The sequence below is a fragment of the Nothoprocta perdicaria genome, unplaced genomic scaffold, assembly GCF_003342845.1.
Source record: "Nothoprocta perdicaria isolate Ctin4 unplaced genomic scaffold, notPer1 scaffold_24, whole genome shotgun sequence".
NCBI classification, from domain to species: Eukaryota; Metazoa; Chordata; class Aves; order Tinamiformes; family Tinamidae; genus Nothoprocta; species Nothoprocta perdicaria.
The window spans coordinates 1,127,868-1,142,322 of NW_020455466.1; the positions used below are offsets into that span (position 1 = coordinate 1,127,868).

The following is a 14,455-nucleotide window of genomic DNA, read 5'->3' on the forward strand; positions in this document are numbered from 1 at the left end:
TCATCTGTCCAGCTAGTCACTCCTTCATAGAAGGTGATCAGGTTAGTCAAGCATGATTTCCCCTTGGTGAAGGGGGGAAATGTCATCATTTCATAGAGCACATTCTAAATACTATGTTGTGTAGACACTTTGTCTTTCATTTTTTCTTTAGATAGTTATTGAATTGGTCCATGTGTCATTGCTGTGGCTTTAGAAGGGAGTTTTTAGCTTTGTGGTCAGGCTACATTTTTAGATGTGACAGGAATATCCTCAGCCTGAAGAGGATTTTTATTTTGTTTCTGTGAGCAAGTGAGCTTTTTTCTCCACAGCAAGTGAGGGACAGAAGGTGTGGAGGGAAAATGTAATTGTCTTGTACATCAATCTTTTCACATTTTACTATTATTATTTTTTAATACAGAAAGTATTAAAGAGGGAGGAGAAGAAAAACTTCCTTTCCTCATCTCTTCCCTGCTAGAAGATACTTCTTAAAAGCAAATTCATGAYGACTTATAAAACTGAAAGGTAATCGGGAAGAAGTCTGAGTCAGAATTGCTCAAATAGGATTTTCACCTGAATATTAGCATTGGATTTGTACTCTGCAAGGTAATGTATTCTATTAGTGTACTATTTCCTTTCTTGGTCATAGCTAACCAGATTTAATGGTATGTATGATACATATTCTTGCATTTCATTACTTGAAAACTTCTTGGGTAGATTTTCAATAAATTTGAACTTTGGTACATTTTTACTTTACTGTTTTCTTTGGAAGGTCATTCTGCACGTAACTGGGTCTATGAAAAGCCAACAGATATAAATTTGCTACAGAGCARCATCTGCAGAAAGTATTTCCAGAACGTCCATGGGTCATTCTTCCTCATTTACAGCATATTGATTATTTTCCACAGTAAAGGACTGCTTGTGGAGCCTGACACGTAGAAGGCATAAACCAAGAGATGCCAAGTGAGGATGAGCCAACAGACCTCCTGCAGGCTCAAGTTTCTGTAAATGGGCATTGGTCTTTCTTGTATGTCACTGCTACCTCCCCATGCCCAGTGAGTACCAGGGCAGTGCAACGTGGGTGACAGGCCAGCGTAGCCCAGGGAGGAGGGAGCTGCTTAGAGTTCCTGGCCAGGCAGAGCCAAAGGGCTGCCCCTAATCAATGCCCCTAATGGTGGCTGCCTCTGCTTGGTGTTAACGTCCTGCTCTGGCTGCTGGTTACAGCTGTTAGCAGCAGCAGAGGAATTTTGCCCTTTATAGGTGGGGCTCAGAGCGTGGCTGAAGGAAGCCTTGCCTGAGAACAGTGTGTGGTGCTGTGACTGCAAGTAGTTCTTGTCCCTGAGGAAAGGGATCTGGGCTTGGAATTTCACTGCTCCTTGTGAGGGCGGGTGGCTGAGAAGCTGTGGCTGCTTGTCCTCTCTGTCCCCGCTGTTTTCCCTGCTACTGTGGTTCTGTGTACTGGCAAGTGCTGCCCACAAGGGGATGGCTTAGGGGGCTGTTCCCAAATTTTTGCTGTTCTCGCCTGCTATGAGGTGGTGTCTCTCTTTGGCTCCTAACTTAGGAGTGGGTGGGTCCAGGGTTAGTGTTGCTGATATTAAAAAGTTTGGATTAAAAAGTTCCATGTATTGGTGAATAGCTGCATTACAGTTTATAGAGGTATTTATGCGTGTCTGAAGCACAGCACAAAAGCAAACACTCCATATAAGCATTTTACATACCCAGGAACCATCTTCAGTGCTGGCTGGTGCCACTGACTCAGGATGTTTGATTGCTGTCTGAATTTTGGAAATGATGTCTTGATGATTGGAATGCTTAAGTGAAGTTGTAGCAGGCCTGTTTTCATGTCACAACTTTAACTTCTGCTTCCTTTACAGAACATGAGCAATGCAGCACACCTTACACAGGATGCAATTAAGCCTGCCTGAGTCACTTCTTGAGGAACAGGCAGAAACAGGTCATTTAATAAAAATTGTCTCCTAATAATGCCAAAACCATCATGTGCTCTTGAAGATTTGGGGCAATCTCTTCATGCAAAACCCTGAAGCCCTCCCAAGGGTGGGCTTTGTGTGGCCTTCCTTCTGCTGTACTTGCTTTTCTGTAGGTGGCAGATGTGGGGGTGCTGGTGCCAATTGTGGTCTTGTGAGTGGAGGCAGGATGTCATGCACCACGTCTCCAGTCTGACCTGACTTCTTTGTAGCAGGGTGGGACTGAGGTTTGCTGCTGAATCTTCTTAGTCTGGTCTCGTAGCAGCTTTCGATTCTTCTTTTGGAGCCTAAAAGATATCATGCATTCTGCCCAAAATTAGGTATTTGGGTTTCTTCTAGAGCCAGTGGAGATGCACATGTACTTTGTGGAGGTAATTAATCCTACCCTCATAGGAGGGTTGGTTTAGCAAGGTGGTCACCTCCTAATCACAGCCACAGTATAAAATGCTCTAGTAGCTTGAGGGCATCAGTTCTCTGCAAACCCAGCACTGAAAATAATCTGCTAAGGGGACCTTTTTATTTTGAAGTTAGTTTTTCTGTTTAGTGTAAGCTGTGAACAGGCAAACTATTTATTATTATGATGCTTAGGATTTTTCCAATTTCAAAAAACAAATGGAAAAAAAACAGACCTTGTAGCCTCATGCTGAGTGTGGAATTCAAAGCAAGAAAAGCGGTGCTTTCCTGAGTGTTTTTCTCCTAGAGTTCCTCAGCCTAAGACTGAGGAACTAAGTGCAAAATCTATGCTATATAACTGATTTGAAGAAAAAGTAACAGGTCCTTATTACTGATTTAAGGCCAGAAAAGGTCATTAAATCAATGTTTTTCAGACAACCCATAGACCACAATCATCTCCAAAAAAAAAAAGTTCACTAGCTATATAACATTATTGCTCTCACTTAACAATAGTTACATGAGCTGCAGAAGTAATGAAGCTTTTTTTTCCCCCCTTAAAGTGTATGTTTGAGTGCGTATTTTGCCTCTTCCCATGTGGATTCTCAGATACCTATTAACAGCTGAACGCATGCTGTGACTTGTTCCTCTGCTGGAAATACTAGATATCTCTTTTGTCTGTTTTCACAAATTATTTATGGATAGAGTAATTTAGTAGCTCTCACCTTTCTGTGGCAGCTGGTTAAAATTGGCTACTAGGTTTCAGAATTAAGAGGCAGTAGACAGGCTGATGCACAGGTATAGTGCAATGACGTATGCTTTATTTTCATAAGAACCTTGGCTAAAATTGAGAGCGAGGGAGTTGTTGATGTGCTAGAATACTGAAARATGACTGCTCTCAAGATGTGATTGGTCTAGCAAAGCTCAAAAGCCTGTGTTCATCTCCCACCTTGCCTGTTCTCTGTAGCCTATCCTGCAGAATTTGTGCGCCACCTCCTATTAGACAAGAGATAGCTTTTGTTTTATGAAAATACTATTTTGCCCRAAAACCCAAGAGATTATGAACAGTTGTAGATTTTTCTCTATCTCATCAGTGTGCTACAGTTAAAATGTTGCTTTTTCTAAACTTTTTTTTATTACTTTTAGCTTTACTTTCTTGCTATTCTTTCAGTGCATTTTTCTGCTAGGTTAGCCAAACCTTTGAGACCAACTATTTTTTTCTCCATGAAGGTACGCATGCGAAGATGTAAAATCATCCTGAATTTTCTTTTTGACTAATTGAACACATTGAACTGTTTATTCCACTCATTGGTAAAATATTTTCTCTGCCCTTCGAATTACTCTGCTGCTCAGTGCGTAGTTGCAGTCAAAGTGGGCAAAGACACAATTTCTGAATTATTCCTTAGAATCAGTCTATAGTATGTTTTCTGCTTGACACAAAACCTGCAGAAGGAGTAATATACTATTTCCTGTCTGCTTTGCATAATAAAAACATGTGATAACATAAGAATGACAAYGTCATCTCGGTTTTCTAATGTGGCTGTGAAGATGTTAGCACAGTATGAGCTGTAAAACAGCTGATTTCTGAAGCTGAGTTTTTATAATATTTATCTTTAGTTTTCCTTTTACAGCTCTTGCATTCATTAGCAAGCGCTTGTCAAAATCATGCTGTTCCTTTGAGATCCTCAAATGCCCTGCTTGAAGTCAAGCAGTGCGTGCATTTATTAGGATGTTGGCCTATCACAACACGATTCCATTTTTCTCTCTGTGAAGATCAATTTAAATTTATTATTGCCAGCTGTTTCTTTCTGCAGTGTAGTTTTTCTCCTGTGATTAGTGATCCTGACTGATTCAGCTCTTTGCCCGCCACTGAAGAAACGACAAGGCACTTCTCTAATGTAAATTTGTCAGGCAAACCCGAGTCACAAAGGATTTAAAGTCATGAGCAGGAAGAGCATTTATTTCAGTTATTTGACCAGATTTTGTTCTCTTAGAATGCCCTCTGAAGTGACTTTTTGTTGTTTTGTTTTAAACATAGTAATGAACAAATTAGGTCAAGTTTACAGGTTGCAAGGTTGTGCCTGTTTTTATACAGACTGGTCATTCCATTACGTTTCCTTGTGTAAATATCTGTACCAGTTTTTGCATGTCCCTGTCTGACTCACGAGCGTGTGATCTCATTCCCTTCCGAAGCTCCTCGCTGGCCTGTGGAACAGCGACTGTTCCACGGAGACACAGGTACAGCTAGTCCCTGCTCTCAGATGATCAGTAGAATCGGGTTAACGTTTCACTTGTGGCGAAACATTAATTATGCAATGTGTGCTGCTGCCTTTTCTTGAAACATTTTAACCTTAAGTGATATGTACTGTCAGGTCTACTTTTCTTCACTGCAGCAGAGAAAAGGTAAGCTCGGCTGGCTACAGGCTTACCTCTAGCTAGGTGATGAGTGGTGTGAGCTTAAGAAGGTGCTACCAGTAAAACGGCTGGTCTGAAAGTCAAATTCTACTGTTGCTGCAAAACAGCCCGGCTAGACTGCAATGGCAGTGGTTCAAGTGTGTGCTAGACGGGCCATATGCTCCTTGGAGTAAAATGAAGTGGTGTTGTATATCTGCACGGCTAAGCATAAGGACAACAGCTCTAGCTTCCAGAACTGTTGGCAGGAGTCCTATATTGAAAAAAATGTGCACTTTCTCTGTCCTTTAGCTTCAGTGCAAAATGATTTTTGTGTCTGTTCTTGCCCATCTCATGACTGAACAAGACATATTACAAACAGGCGTCTGATGGACAAGGTGAACATCATTCACAATGACAGAAGGGTTGAGATTGGAAGGGACCTGTAGAGACCAACTAGTCCAACCCCCAGGCTCTAGCAGGGACACCCAGAGCTTGTGGCACAGGGTGGCATCCAGGCAGGTATGGAAGATCTCCAGATCATTAATACAGTTAAACTCGGTAAGCGACCCAAAGTGGGCGGCTAAAGTTGTCACGAAGCAGTCACTTTAGAAATACAGGAGTGCAAGGTGATGTCATTCTCCTGTTCTTCAGATAGCAAAAGACTAGTGAATAAAAAAGTGAGAGACTTGGAACAAATTTTGAAAGACTCTAGGCTTCTATGGGAGGCTTGCCTGAGCAGAAGCATGGGACCTTGGGCCTGAGACAACTGCTTGTACTTCTGATTCTATATATGTTTAGATGTCAGCAGTAGGTGACTGATTTGTCACCTTTTTTACTGCTCTGCAGTGTTAGAACATTGCTGATGATGGTATAGAGGTGCAGTGACAGAAATATCCATATTCAGTAAATCAAATGTTTAGAAGCAACATTTTTTTTTTTGAAAAATCTTGCTTTTAGGTGTGTTAGCTGTTTCTCCAAGTTGAATTGCTGGAGTGTTGTATGTTTGTTTACTTGGACATGGAAAACTTTCTCTAAAAAGTCAGAACTGCTTTCTGGTATTTTATGGAAATGTTAATATTAAAAATTAATGGAACCTTAATTTTAGTCCAGCCTTAAAGCTGGATTTTAATACTTAGCAAAGTCGCTTGAAATTTAACTCCACCTGGAGCTTGATCTGGGGGTTAGACCTGGGGGTATGAATGTCTCATATCTTGTCCAGATTGGGTAAGGAGAGTGAATTCAGGTAATATGTGACACTGGCAGACCAAGGTGAAAAACAAACACAAACCAAAACATTCCTTATGTATTCTGTAGGCAGGGGTTTTTGTAACATGTTACCTAAGCCTGCTGTTTCTTCCATATTTCTTCTTAGTGCAGACAAATCAGTGAACAGCAAGTATCTTGCTCCAACATGAGATCCGTTTCTGCATATTGCTGCTGTCTCCTTGGAGTTGCTTTTAATAGCATTCAAGATTTGAGAGGTGCCCATTTGCTTTGTGGTTGGGCAGGGAGTCAGAAGAAGAGTGGAAGTGGGGTAAAAGTTCTGGTTGGAAATGAGCATCTGTTGGCACTTTAGCACTGGGAAGCAGAAGTGATAGTTGTGCCAGCATGAGTAAGTCAAACCATCTCCAAGTAGACTTTCCAGAAGTCTCTTATTTTCACATCTAGAARAAAACATCTTTTAAAGGCACACTGTTCCGTGTCTAAAATTTGTCTTAGACCTTAATGAGTGACGGTGCACATGCAAGTGGGTGAATCTCCATATGAAGTTATAATCATATGCTTCTCACAGCTCCATTCTAATTTTATGTGGTGCAAATAGATCAAGGATAAAAACAAAGAAAACTTGGTGAGGGCTTAGAAAAAACGAACTTGCAGATCATACCAGCCAAGGCCTGGAGAGCTCTGCTGGACTCGGCCACAGGTGACACCAGGACAGCGAAGGCAGCGCAGAGGCAGCGGTGCCCCCTGCGCCCTCCACCAGGCCCYCCTCACCCTCAGGGTCTCCTCCTGCTCTGCTCTTGGCTCTGATGTTCTGCGTAGTGGAGCGTGTGTTTGCCTTGGGGAGAAGGTAAATCTCACAGGTTCCMTTTGGCTTTATCTTTTTACTCATGAACTGCTGGGTTTGCTTAGGATGTCGTTTGCTGGAAAGCAGGAGAGATGAAGCTMTCAGTAATAAATCGCTTCATTCTTTTTTGTTTTCTTTCCATGAAAAGCTTTTATTCTGATTGGCGCTGAGTCAAATCTGCCTCAAATTGTGGGTTGCACTGGCTGCCATCCAGTGAGAGAATCTCTCTGTCCTTTGAGGGGCTCTGGACCTCCCTGTTGAGTAGCAACTTAAAGAAAAAAGAAAAAGTGAGGAGAAGGTATTGACTGTGAGAAATGGCATTATCTTGCAGTGGTTGTTTTGCTGCGTCACTGTGGCTTTTGAGGTTGTCTGCAGGTGATATAAACCATGGTAGCTAAAATATTTTCATGCAGGTTTCCCTCATATTTCTTAATACATCTTTCTAAATCCCATGGAACTACAAAGCAATTTGTCTTCATTAGCATGAGGCAAAAACCTTAGACACTTAGATAATTTAAGGAAAAGATGTATCTTCTGGTAAAGATGGACCTTGGAGCCAGCTGTAAACAACTGAACAACCTTTAAAAGAAAACAGTCCAGAACTCTCCATCACCACCACCAAACACTGCAGCTGCAGTGGATTAAAAGCAAAGTTGTCTTCTCCTTTTGCACCTAGTGTAAATCTGGGTCGTAGCCAGAGAAATAAGAGAGCCTGCACTGGTTCTGTACTGTATAAGTGAAGAGGTTGATGATCTCTGCTCTSCATGCATTCTTCTACAGAATCTGCTGTTCCCTTTCTAATAAGGTGGGGTATACTGGGTTAGCAGAGTAGTTTATGAATCCTTCTGTGTGCTGTGCATTTAGCTGTGCTGTTTGACAGGAGCAGCATCCCTTTGGAGAACYGCACAGGAGGAAGATCTGTGGCCAGATCCGTGTTGCAGACTTCAGCTGGCACAGCAGTATCYGCCAGGGATGTGAAGAAGTGTGATCTCTGGCCAATGGAGCTGGGCCAGGACAATCTCCCAATACAAGTGCAGTTTTACCAGTAGGGCTGTTTCTTTTGCCTGAGTGACTTTCAGAAGGGTTGGCAAATACAGCAGTTTTGCTGCAAGCTGCATCTGTGTGAGGGCTGCTCATAACTGTGTAGGCTGCAATAGTTTTTCCTGGCAAAAGGCCCCGTTAGTATAGGTCAGATACATGTCTCGAAGAGCTGCTCACTTTGTTGCAAAGGTTAATAATTAGCTGGCTTTGGGCAAATGGGGAATCTGAGTTTCTCAGCAAAATGTAGAAGACAGGGTAGAGCTGCCAAAACCCCAGCCTGCGCTGCGTGGCACTTGCAAAGCAGTAATTACAGCATCTCCCTGTAACGGCAACATGGAGAAAAAAATTGCATTAAAAAAGTATGTGTTGTAAGCCAGTAGTGTGTTCTTCTCTTTTTCTTTTCCCAGAAGTTACTATAATACCTGCTGTGTGATGACAGGGGAAGTTGGAACAGTTTGCAAGGATTTAAAGGCATGATGCAGTGTTTGGGTTTGAGCAGCGCTATAAAATAGAAGAGAAAGGAACACTGCACCTCATCTGAATATAGATGATTACAGTCATCTATATTCTGCAGCCTGACTCTGAAAGTTTTTGGAGCCCATCCAGGAGTCCTATCCCAGAGTCACTGATTTCCCTGGGAAGAGCTTCACATTTCAGAGCTCCCTTTTCCCTCTTTCCTTTATGTGTGAGACCTTTTCCGCAGCCAGGAAAAAGTGCTTGTGATCTTTGCCTTGTAAAATAGGGTTCCAGAAAGTAATGATAAACAGAGCTAATAACAAACTAATAATAAATGACTAAGCTGTTTTCCCAAAGAAAAGAGAAAGAAAAGCTTACTTTTTCTAACTTCATTTTAGCAATATATGTTGCAGCTTATGTGTCTAATAAGAGATTCTTAGAGTAGTTAACTTTTCTGTATTGTAATTCGTTGATTTTTTTTTTTTTTCCATTCTAGGTCCTGATACTGGTGCCAGAATGGGGAAAGTGGGACACATTTGTTCTGATATGTACATTAGCACTTGCATTAATCTCTGGTTTAGAGATGTCTGGAAAGATTCACATCCCTCCCTTCCAAGTACTTGCATGTGTCTGGGATTTGTTACATTCCAATCAGTGTGGGATAAATCCCTATTAGAGAGGTCATAATAATTCTTATTATTCTGCTAAGGCCTGATAACTGGCCATTTGTTAGTAGAATTTGGAACAGCGCTCTGCTGAAACATATGTTTAATAAAGCAGTCTTGCAATTTTTAATACGTTTTATTCCATATGCTAGTTTTATTAATTCTGTCCCTTCATTTGACTTGCAACAGCATCTCCCTGTATATTTTGCCAGATTAAATAAGATTTGCAAAGAAAATAACAGAAGAAAACTGCTGTGTGAGTCRAGCCAAGAGAATGAAGTTGGTGGATGTGCGCTCTGAAATGAGGTTAAGAACTGGTGAAGCTAAGAGGTGCAAGGAAAGCTGCTGAGGAGCTGCTGTGCAAGCAGCACCAGGTCTGATGCACGGGTTCAGAAACCTCAAGGCTCTGTCGCTGTGCAACACATCTGGGACTCTTAAATCCTTTTTAATGCCATGAATGCAAAAGGATGGGAAATGAGGCTGTCCTGTACTGTTGTGCTGGAAATGATCCCAGGGCCTGATCCTCTGCCGTACTGAGTGCTCCCTGAGCAGCTTGCTGAGGAACCCCCMCAGACAGTCCACCAGCATGGTCAAATTCAAATGGTTCATGGGAAAGGACACCGAAGAAGAGTTAGGGTAGTCAGTGTCAAGACTTGAAAAGTGCATCCTCTCCCTTCTGTCATCCAAAACTATCATTGCTGCTATATTTGAAACAAATGTTGCCTGAAGTTTCCACTGTGCACCTCATAAGGACATGTTCTTTGGGGCATTATTTTTTTTTTTTGTCTTTTCTCCCTTTAAGTTTTCTATTTGCTGCTACAGTGTTAGTTTTGAGCTAGTTTGACATGGGACACTGTTACAGTTTGGCTTCTGCTATAYCACTGATCAGGTACTGATCACTGAGCTCTTTTGCAGTCTTACCATAAGAGATGTTCCAGCAGATTTTTAGTGTGTGAAGATGCTCTTTGCACTTTAGTAGTAATAATAAAATGGGAGTCACATAGGCTTTGTAGAACTCCACACACTCATTGGGGAAAGAGCTGTAGTATATGAAACCTCCAGATGTTCAATCGAAACATTTCCATTAGGGCAATGTGGTTATAGTGTTGTGTTTAATAAGTTTTGGAGAAAAGAATGTTACTTCAATAGCATTCATGCTATTTGGCTTGCATCACAAATAYGGCTTTAACTTAGTTTATGATAAAAACAGCTAACGTATCTAAATATGTCAGGTTGTTTGCTCCCCTTGTCCTCAGATGTCACTGATATCTTGGGAACCTAACTCTTCAAAGAGAGGAGCTTTCTATCCAGATCAGTTTTCATAAATCGAATACTATACAAGTAACAGGTTTATTTTGTTATTGTTGAAATCACAAAAACTGATTTCCATGTGGAGGCCTGGTAAGTCCTCTTCTCTCCAAACATATTCTCTCACTTGTTATTGATGGAGGGACTTGCAAATGGACTGATTCTGAAAATATGCAGTACGGCACAGGATTAACTTACTATCTGGAACAGAAAAGTGGTTATGGGASGATGAGAAATTTGACTGTATCAAGCAAAAGAAAAGGCAAAATTTAAAACTAGAGGTCTGAAAAACTTTTTTAAAAAATGCTGTAGCTTATGTTGTTCTGAGGTGATGAAAAAAAGTGACTTGAAACTGGAAAGGACTCCTAAAGCAAGTTGAAGAGGGTTGCTGTARTTTTGTGACTTTGAAGGTACAAAATCTGTGTCAACACTTGAACTGTTCTTGCAGTGTTTGGAGGTATTTATTTTCTTAAGAGTCATAGCGTAGTCCTGAGCTACTTCGGTTGAATGGAGTCAGACATCCTGTTAGCAAAAGGAATGGATAATGCAGGCTGGAGGCAGATGTGACACAGCCAGCAGTCTGGGAAGCCCCTGGTGGTCCCTCCATAGCTTTGAGCAGTGCTGCTTTAATTGCTCCACTGGGTTTCTCCTGGGAGGACTGCTCCTGATGCATCATAATTCACCTAAACTGCTGCCGTTGCTTGAGAGTATCTGCTGTGGCTAATATCCAGCAGAGATGATAGCTGGCATCGTAACCTTGCTGCAGTTGATTGCAATTTTCTCCTTGATTTCGGGAAGGTTGGGATTTCAGCTAAATTAACATTTGACCTAAATCCATGCAGTGTTTCCAAAGGGGGAAGCACTTTAAACTAACGTACTTAATTATCCTGCAAGCACAAATAGTGACTGAACTGGAAAAAAAAATAGTTAAGAAGATAAATGCTTACCAGAGGAGGAAACTTTGCCAGGTATTTCTTCTCCTTTATCCAAAGAATGATCATACAGAGCATAGCCAGACGTTGCTCATTATTGGACATTTCAGAACCATAGAAATGAATGTTCTCGTGATTAAGGCAAGAAAGGGGAGGTTCAGGATGAGGGGAGGAAAAAAAAAGTCTTAGAGTTTTTTTTTGTGGGCTTTTGCATGTTCTTGGTAGCRTGAAGCTAACTTGCTTCATGTATATGGTATTACCGTATGCATGACATACTTTAGTACTCCTTCTGCAGGGGGCCCAAAAGGATTGTGACTTCCTTTGTCAGATTTGTAATCTATGACAAAGTCATTGCTGTTATAGTTTTGCTCTTATTCTTTCATCCTTGGTGGCGCAGCTGTGTTGAAGATTATAGAATTATAGAATCATTAAGCTTGGAAGGGGTCTTTAGAGRTAACGTAGCCCTGCTTCTGCACACGCAGGGTCACCTAGAGCACATGGCACAGGGCTGTGTCCAAGTGGGTTTAGAAGATTTCCAGAGAAGAAGACTCCACAACCTCCCTGGGCAGCCTGTGCCAGGRCTCTGGCACCCTCACTGTCAAGTGTTTTCTTAAGTTCCTGTGGAACTTTTGGTGCCTCAGCTTGTAGCCGTTTCCTCTAGTCCTATCACTGTCCACCACTGCAAAGAGGCCGCCCCCTCCTCCTCACTGCCTCCCTTGAGGTATTTATACACGCTGATCAGGTCCCCSCTCAGCCTCCTCTTCTCCAGGCTGAACAGACCCAGCTCTCAGCCTTTGCTCACAGGGCAGATGTTCCAGGCCCCTGATCATCCTGGTAGTCCTGCGCTGGACTCTCTCCAGCAGCTCCACATCCCTCTTGTCCTGGGGAGCCCAGAACTGGACGCAATCTCCAGATGTGGCCTCACCAGGGCTGCGTATAGGGGGACAATCCCCTCCCTCGACCTGCTGGAGACGCTCTTCTTAATGCACCCCAGGATCCTGTTGGCCTTGGCCACCAGGGCACACTGCTGTCTCATGGTCAACTTGTCATCCACCATGACGCCGAGGTCCCTCTGTGCAGGGCTGCTCTCCAGCAGGTCGGTCCCCAGCCTGTACTGGTGTCTGGGTTTATTCCTCCCCAAGTGCAGGACCCTGCACTTGCCCTTGTTGAAAATGCAAGCACAGTCGCAAGAACATGCAAAATAAGGAATAAGGGTAGTGTGAGTATTCTGGGTTTATGGTTTTTTTTTTTTTTTTTTTTTTTTTTTTTTGGTGCTGAAGCTCTAACAACTTGTCTGGAAAAGCTACAATTGCAAGTAAATAGTAGCAACTACCAAAAGGACTACATTTATAAATATATTTTCCATAGTAGTAGAATGGTGATGGGTATCTTGGCTGTCAGACCACCTACAGCTMTGAAGGGGCTTATGTCCCTTCAGTATTGCACGTAACACAGTTTAGGGACCCCATGGCAGGTACTATGTTTGTTAGGAGGAAAGTTGATTTACAGTTTATAGYGGTGACAATTGAGGCATAAGATAGTTAATCACAAACTCTGAAGTGACAAGCATCTCATCAAAATCTGTAATCCTYCACTTCAGAGCCATTTGTGTTATGCAGACATAGGCCCTATACTTAATGCTACAGACGAGAGTGGCAGAATTGTGCTAAAAATCAAATTCCTCAAGATACTWGGCACTACACGTTATATTTTTTCTGGCTTTTTAATACAGGCTTTCTGCAGTGTTTTTGTTCTTTGGTACTGTTTATTTGTTTGAAACTATGCGGGGGGAGGGAATGTGGAATTTCCATTTGAAAATGAGGAATGGTAAAAGTGTCACTTGATGAAATGTGGGAAATAGTTATTCTATTCGGGACCAGTTTCTTCTGGCATTTGGGAGGATGCAAGTCCTTAGCTAGTTGCAACGCATTATTTCACACTTTTCAGTTAGTCTAACCCAACACTTCCTGCCTTGGCTGATATTTGTCCCTCTTATTTTTGGTATCAACATTTTTTTTTACTTTGTGCCTGTATGTTAAACAGTTTTTCATGAAGAAAAACAAGCAAAAGCTCTGTTTTTTCTACTAAAAAAAAACCCTAGCATTTTTTTATACTAATTTCAGCCTCAACAAGAGACTATGGAAATGTTTGACAGAAACTAAGACCCCAGTTAAGGAAAAAAATCTTAAGTGTGATCTGAACTTCAAACTTCTACTCGTAATTGGAAATAGAGCATATTGACATAAGCCTGATATTGAACACAGGCTTAATATTTTTCCTAAACTGGTATCTTGAGGCATCTGGCAGATCTTCTAGTTCTGTGAGGAAACAAGTTATGCAAAGGCTGAACAGCAATCTCCTGAAAATCTCTTTAATTTGTATATGCTGTTATTGGTCATACAATAAGCCAAGTTGTGTCTGTGTTTCATTAGCCTTGCCCATGCATGCGTACCTAAATAGTATGGCAACATCCACTGAATAGGCAGGCTCTCAGTATCCCATTGTATTTGCACATGCATGCATGAAAATGTTGCTTTTTAATATATAAAGGCCCTTGTTAGGTAGTTTGTGATGATGTTTGGGGAAGAAGGCAATGTTCCTAGAGAGTCCTGGCTTATCTTGCCAAAGACTTGTCTCTTTATCTGTTTGGGGTAAAGGAATATGGATAACCAGAAGCAATGCTGTCATTTTAAGTGATGAAGTTTTTGTGTTCATAATGACCTGCCCTTTTTCCAGGACTCTGTGTTTAAAAAAAAAAAAANAAAAAAAAAAAAAAAAAAAAAAAGGCAGGTACTGAAAGGACATTACAGTCATAAAGTTCTAACATGGCTGGCAATGCTTCAAGGCATGTCACCTGTGCAAGTTTGGTTTTGCTCACTTTGAGGGTATGTGTTGTATTTGGTCTCCAATTACAGTGACCATTTTGGTCCTTTCTGCAGAAAGCAATTGTTCAGGGTGGACAAAGTGATGCTGAATGGTGCAGCAAGCAGTGCTACTGAGAAAGAGTTTGCAAGATGGATATTGTGTCAAGCAGGCRATTGTACCCAGAACCACAAAGATATTACTGCATTTCCAGACGCCAGCGTTCTATGGCAAAAGCAGGACCAGGTTCCTCTGGATTCAACAGTATGTGACAAAATGATTGTCATCTATCACAGTCTATAAAACACCCAATGAAAATCCCTTTTTTTTTTCATTGAGTGAATCAGTATTTAAAAGCTATGTAATGTATACATGCTT

The 14,455-nt window shown here is 41.6% G+C and overlaps 1 long non-coding RNA gene across 2 annotated transcripts in view; it reads left to right on the forward strand.

Moving 5' to 3' along the window:
• Positions 1 to 717, forward strand: part of LOC112947624 — a 23,232-nt gene extending 22,515 nt beyond the window's left edge. For both annotated transcript variants that reach the window (XR_003249447.1, XR_003249448.1), the window contains exon 8: positions 398 to 717. This is a non-coding gene — a long non-coding RNA (uncharacterized LOC112947624). The remainder of the gene's footprint in view (positions 1 to 397) is intronic.
• Positions 718 to 14,455: the final 13,738 nt, after the last annotated feature.